The sequence below is a fragment of the Spea bombifrons genome, chromosome 4 (assembly GCF_027358695.1).
Source record: "Spea bombifrons isolate aSpeBom1 chromosome 4, aSpeBom1.2.pri, whole genome shotgun sequence".
In the NCBI taxonomy this organism is placed as follows: domain Eukaryota; kingdom Metazoa; phylum Chordata; class Amphibia; order Anura; family Pelobatidae; genus Spea; species Spea bombifrons.
Window position 1 is genome coordinate 41924322 of NC_071090.1, and position 6342 is coordinate 41930663.

Here is a 6342-nt window from a genome sequence, read left to right on the forward strand (position 1 = left end):
CCAATCAAGTCTCCCAAGGAGCTTGCTGCAGTGTCTTTCTATCTTTACCTATGGTTGTCATTTTCCTAGGTATTCGCTGTCCCTTGCCACCCGTCACCTGTATATGGGATTGTAGCAACCATTTGCATTGTTTAAATAGCTGGTCTTGTACAAATTACATGTTGATGGTAATAGTTTTAAAAATGTGATGCATGTCTCTGGAGACCTGGGTGTTGCTAGCGATCTGCATGACATTTAGCTGCGAGACGTTAGTATTATCTATTTTTAGATGCCGGACAGTTCTATTGTATTTACTGCTCATGTCCATTTAATAAAACCAGTCTAGATGTACATTGACATGTATTAGTATTTCCTTCTGTATTACAACATTTCCTTCTGTATACAGTGCAAAGGAGAACGGTCACATCCACATCTATTAGTGCAATTGTTTTGGAGATTTTTTAGTTAACAATTTACCATATAGGGAAGCTGAAATTGGTGGCAGCATGTGGCAGAGCCAGCATTATTTCATCTATTTCATGTCTTTTCTCTTTACCCACAAAGGATGTCTGAATTAATCAACCACAATCTGAAATTTAGATAACTCTCTGCCTATAAATCTCAAGAAAAGTTAAGCCATCTTATGACTGCTTCATTCAACAATATCAATATAAGTTTAATCATCACTATATGGTGATTTTATTATAATTATTATTATTAATATTATTATATTATTGTCTCTACCCCTCTCCCACACTAAAGCTGTCCATCTCATTAGGAGACTATAAAATGACATACTGATTTCCAAATAAAAGATGACCATTAGTCAAGCCGGTTTGTCTGAGAAACTACACTTTATCAATGGAACCAAAGGACAAATTAATAATACAATAAATATACAATACTGATAAAGATTTGCCATAGTTAGTTATGGAGGAATACTTTACCACAAACATTATTTCCCCTATAACTATTTCCCAAACTGAGGCAGTTTAACATTAATAATAGCGTTCTCACTTACACAAAATATCACTTAAAAGGTGTTTCTGGTGTAAAATGTGGAAACAGGTTATTATCACCAAATCAATAAATAACCTTTCCAATCAGCAGGACCATTCCATTGGTTGCCATGGTGATATGACCACTTTTCAGACTTTGCAATACAGTCACTTTTTATGACTAACCCCTAGTCTGTTAATGGGTTGGGGAGCAAGTTGTTATAATTTCTGTCACTTTTGGCTACACTGGAGGTCTTTGTGCATCTCGTTCCCTCTCCCCACTCTGTTTCTATTCCAAGCCTGTCTGGTTAAATGGAAGTGACTTCACTTGTCTCTCAATAAAGAAAGAAAGCTACACTGCCTTGAGACATTTCATTAATTCATGCGGCACTCCACACTAGGAATGCCCTTCATAAAATACATACATTTTGATTGAAGTGAAACATTTTATCTCTATTTGATTTATTAGATCAGGTACTGTTTACATCATTTATGTTTTAACATATGATGTTTGAGTTGTTAGCAATATCATTTATACCGGCGATAGATTGTTTAGCAGGCCTTGGGTTTTGATGACTAAACCTTTACGGTGATGCCGAATTACATTTGTAGCTGACTATGATTATAAAAAACAAAGGTGGAGGAAAAAGACATCAAAAAATACAGTAGAAGAGAGGAGGGAAGGAAATAATAGGACTGCAAAAAATAATGACATGAGAGGAGCAGAAGAGATAATGACAGAGGGGATTAATGATATGGGGCAGACAATAATATTCAGAGAAGGAGGAGTTGCACCTGTGCTATTTGTATTAACGGCCTGCAAGGCTGGGATCATAAGCTGTCTTAAAGTGGCACTGTTAGTAAATGCAAGCTATAATTCATATCAATTAACCCCTTAAGGACAATGGGCGGTCCCAAAACTCATTGAAAACAATTTATTTTGAGCCCGTACATGTACGGGCTTTGTCATTAAGTGGTTAAGTAGTAAATATTCTGGGCACCCTCCAGGGAATGCCGTTTTTTTTATTTACAAGTTTTTGAAATGTAGGTGATAGGGGTGTGATAAATAGTCCATTCTCACCACATATGATAACGTTCTCTCTTGCTAAATGCACATTAAAATTGGCATGGTGAAGTTGTTAATTTGACCACAAATAACCTAAAACTTGTGTCTTAATGAGTACTCCCCCAGAGAGTTCAGCGTTATCTCCGTAGCTCTGCTTTCAAATGGATGTGGGTAACATAATATAGGACAGAATATGGCGCCCTCTAGTGTAGAAGTCAATTCATTTCCTTACTTGCACTAAACATTTTCCAGAGTATATTGTACACAACTCAAGGAAATATCATTAAATCTGTGCAAAACAGGATGATATTAAAAGTAATCTTATGCACGTCTAATAGAGAATGTACAAATTGTTCCCATCTAATTAAATCAAGCACTTATTAGTTAAATTAAATGAATTATGCATTTCCTTTACTCCTGATCCAGTGTTCAACTATTTTTTCTATTATAATTATATCTCTGTACTGCACACAGCACTATTAAAGGTGAAGTCATTCTAAAACCATATAAAAATATTCTAGATATAATTTATTTGGCCGTTTAATGAATCTCATCATACTCATTTGATGAGTAACTACACAGAATCTTCACAAGGGGCTATTAAAGGGTTAATATTTCAAGAGTCTCATGGTCAGCTCATTTAGAGAGTTCCCAGGTACGTTTAACACTCTTCTTCATTTATGACTTCCCATACGCAGCATACATTCAGCCATTCTGGACATTGTCAGTAAAATGGTGGTTGGAAATTTGCCAGACACACAAGTCCATAGAAAAATATAACTTGACAGTAGATAAGAACCACTTGGCCCATCTAGTTAGCTATTTTTTCCAAATGTACACTGCCTTAACTCCTCTCACAGATTATTATTATTATTTATTGTTTTATATATCGCCATCAAATTCCATAAAGCTGTACAATGGGTAGACAGGACATAACAAGTAGTTTGTAACATAACAAATTGACTAACAGAGACAACAGGTGAGGAGGGCCCTGCTCAAATGAGCTTACAGTCTAGAGACCATAGTCATGTAGCAATGTATTTAAAGAACATTCTGATGAGCATGAAATGTGCTTGATGTTAAATCCTCACTGAAATCAGCAAGTAGAAACTGGGTCTTCTTCTTTAGTTGATTAACCCTCCCCCCCAAAAAAAAGAGTCCAAAGAGACTCCACAATGAAACATGATTATTATGTGTTTGCGTAAGGGTTGTTTTTTTTGATTGTTTGTTTTTTTACAGATTCTAGTTTCATATTCAGTTGCCTTTTGTTGAGAAGTTTAAAATGGCAGTATAGAGACATAACCATGATGCCTGTCTCCCGCTCAAAGAGGAATAACAACTTGACCTTATTAATGAAGCCTATAAAGGCTAATGTGGAATCTAGCATGCTGACCATTGGACACAAATATGTGGTATAGATGGCCAATAAGGGAGGACCCCTAAGGATATTTATGCACAGGACTGTGCGGTTACAGTATATACACTGCCACAGATGGGACTTTTCTACATTTGTTCACGCTTTTGCACAGGTTTTGTTGAGATCCCTGGGAAACACACTAAGATGGGAGAGTTGACAGGAGAATTGGAGTATTAAGCTCTTATTTTGCTATTCATTATGAAGGGCCAAAACCAGTATACAGGCACGAGAATATAATGTGTGATTCATTTGGGTAAGGAGAACAAATAAATCTCATTGATTTCACTATAGATTATACAGGGCCTGACAGACTGATCTCTGCAGTTGCAAACTCTCCTGTTCTGTATGGACTTTTCCAGGAATGGAGGGTGCCATTAAAGCAGTCTGGCTCTGGTGTGGCAACCCCTTGTTTTTAGTCCTGCACAGGCAGGTTTTTCTCTACCCGGTCAGCGTGTTTGGCAGGTTCCACTTGCAGGTGTTGGTGGGGTTGTTTTATGATCCTAGTTCAGTTGTATTTTCGGAAAAGTGGTGTGCTCCAGAGCTGGCTACTCTGGAGATGGTTTAATGGATGGATTGTTGTGGGACTGTTGAGCTGGTCTGGTGCTTTTTCAGGTGATGGGCATACCTGTACTTGGGAACTTTATGGGTTCGGCTACCTGGAGCCCCCCTTGCGGGATGCAGGCAGGAAGTTCTGAGCATTCCCACCGACATTAGGGGGGGACACTACTATTATATAAACTACCCTTATAGTTTAGATCCTAGTAATGATACATATTGACACCAGGGATCAATGCACACAATTCTATTTAACCATTTATTGATGCTCTGAATCACACAAGGCCCTTTTATGATGTTAATACCAAGTCATACCAGGCACCATTTTGAAGGCTAGTTTGTCAGTTACACAAATGAAAGAAATCAGTACGTCACTATTATTAACAATATTTCCTTTGAGCTAGAAGGAAATAGTAGTTAAATAAAATATTACAGCAAACACCAGGAGCCTAAATCAATATGAGATTGTCTGTGCTTCCATAATGACTCTCAATAATTCTTGTTTTCTGTGCTGACACTGAACGAATAATATTTTGCCTGAAATTGGCTAAATTCAGGCAAAACCAGTGCAGTTCTGGTAAAACACTCTAAATGTAGCACTTACCCACAGAGGTGTTGCTTATTTACTTTCTTAATACGACCATTTCCCCATCCCCAAGCTAAATGCTCTGCAGGAGATGTGTTTGACATCACTTTATATACTTCAAATAAGCTCCAGAGTTGGCTCGGATAATGCTGCGTGCAGGTGTCTCTTCAGAACCCTGTGCATATGTGTTGAAAATCCGGCCATTGATTTCATTGGGTGCACTTTCCTGCCAATGAATGACTGCTTCAAGCAGCCAATCAATAGCAAGAATAGTTGAAGCATGGAGGAGGAGGGCAGCTGCCTCTGCAGTTTTTCCCCTTGTTTTTTTTCCTTTTTCATATATTGGTTTTCATATAATATTTGTTGTCATTACTGTTTCCCCCTTTTATATTCTATTGTTTTTTATTTACATTGAACATTGTGAATTGTATATATAATCTTATCATATATGATTGATATTTTATTTACATTTACTTTTGTTTTGTATTTTCGTAAAAATATTAATACAAATTATTTGACTAGCTGCTGCTGTAGGGCATCCTCTGTGTTATGTAAGTGCTTTATTTATTTATTTTTCATTTTGGAAGAATGCATATTGAAGTACTCACAGAGTACTTTAATATGCATTCTTCTTATCATTATTTTTATTATCTTTTATTTATATAGCGCCAACAGTTTACGCAGCGCTTAATACAATACATAAATTCAAGGGGTATGACAAAACAAGAATTGACAGACTAAGACAAACTGATGCATTCGGTGAAGAGGGCCCTGCTCGCAAGCTTACAATCTAGAGGGGCTTCAGGGACATTAGGCTGGCCCATTGTGCATAATAATTTAACATGACGTTACTAGTGAATAGATCACCTGACATGTAAAGGGTACACAGTGCAATAACATGTGCATAAATCTTACAACACCGATAAATAAAAAAGAAACATTGTTGTATTAAACCATATAAAAGGTTCCATATGTCTCTTAACACCAGACCAGTAGTTAAAAGTAGCAAAATAGTTTGGTGTGTTTTCTTGATATTTATTTGTATTTTTTTATTGTTGGTGAAGACTAGATGCCCATTTTTATTCTGTCTGTAGTAACCAATGACTATAACGTATGTGTACTCCAGATTGCAGGGGAGGGCTGGCAGCCTACGGCCTGGGGGGGCAAGTCTAGTATAAAACTCTTTTATCAAAAGCCTCAAATTTTCTGATGGTACACAGCAGTATTAAAAATCAGTGAGAGTTTATCAGCAGGACTAGGAGATTTGTCTGTCTGTGTCAAAGTTTGTTGAAATTAGGAAACCTGTGAATTTGGTCAAATATATGTAACAGAGGCTAGAGAAGTGTGCCTCGTGTATACTGTATGTTAAATCCGACCCCTGTTGACCTATACTAATATCCGTATATCACTGAAGTGTGTTTAAACTGGAACTAAAAGCCACCTCCCAGTGCATGCCTTCCAGGGAGGACAATAGCCCTCTTGCTTGCTCTGATATAAAGATTTTGGGCAACTGCCTGAGGCTTTATTGTTTATCAATTGAAATTCCATTCCATTGTCCATTGTTCCCTTTTTTTCTCTGTTTCATTTCTGTGAATGTATTTTGAACAAGATTAAATGCTTTACTACTAGGCTATGTGATTGGAATTGCCTCCTGGGCTGAATGTTGCCAGTTCTACCCTGACACCTACTGTGGTGAATTCATTTTATTTTACACTACAAAAAAGGCTTTCTACGGTGTAAA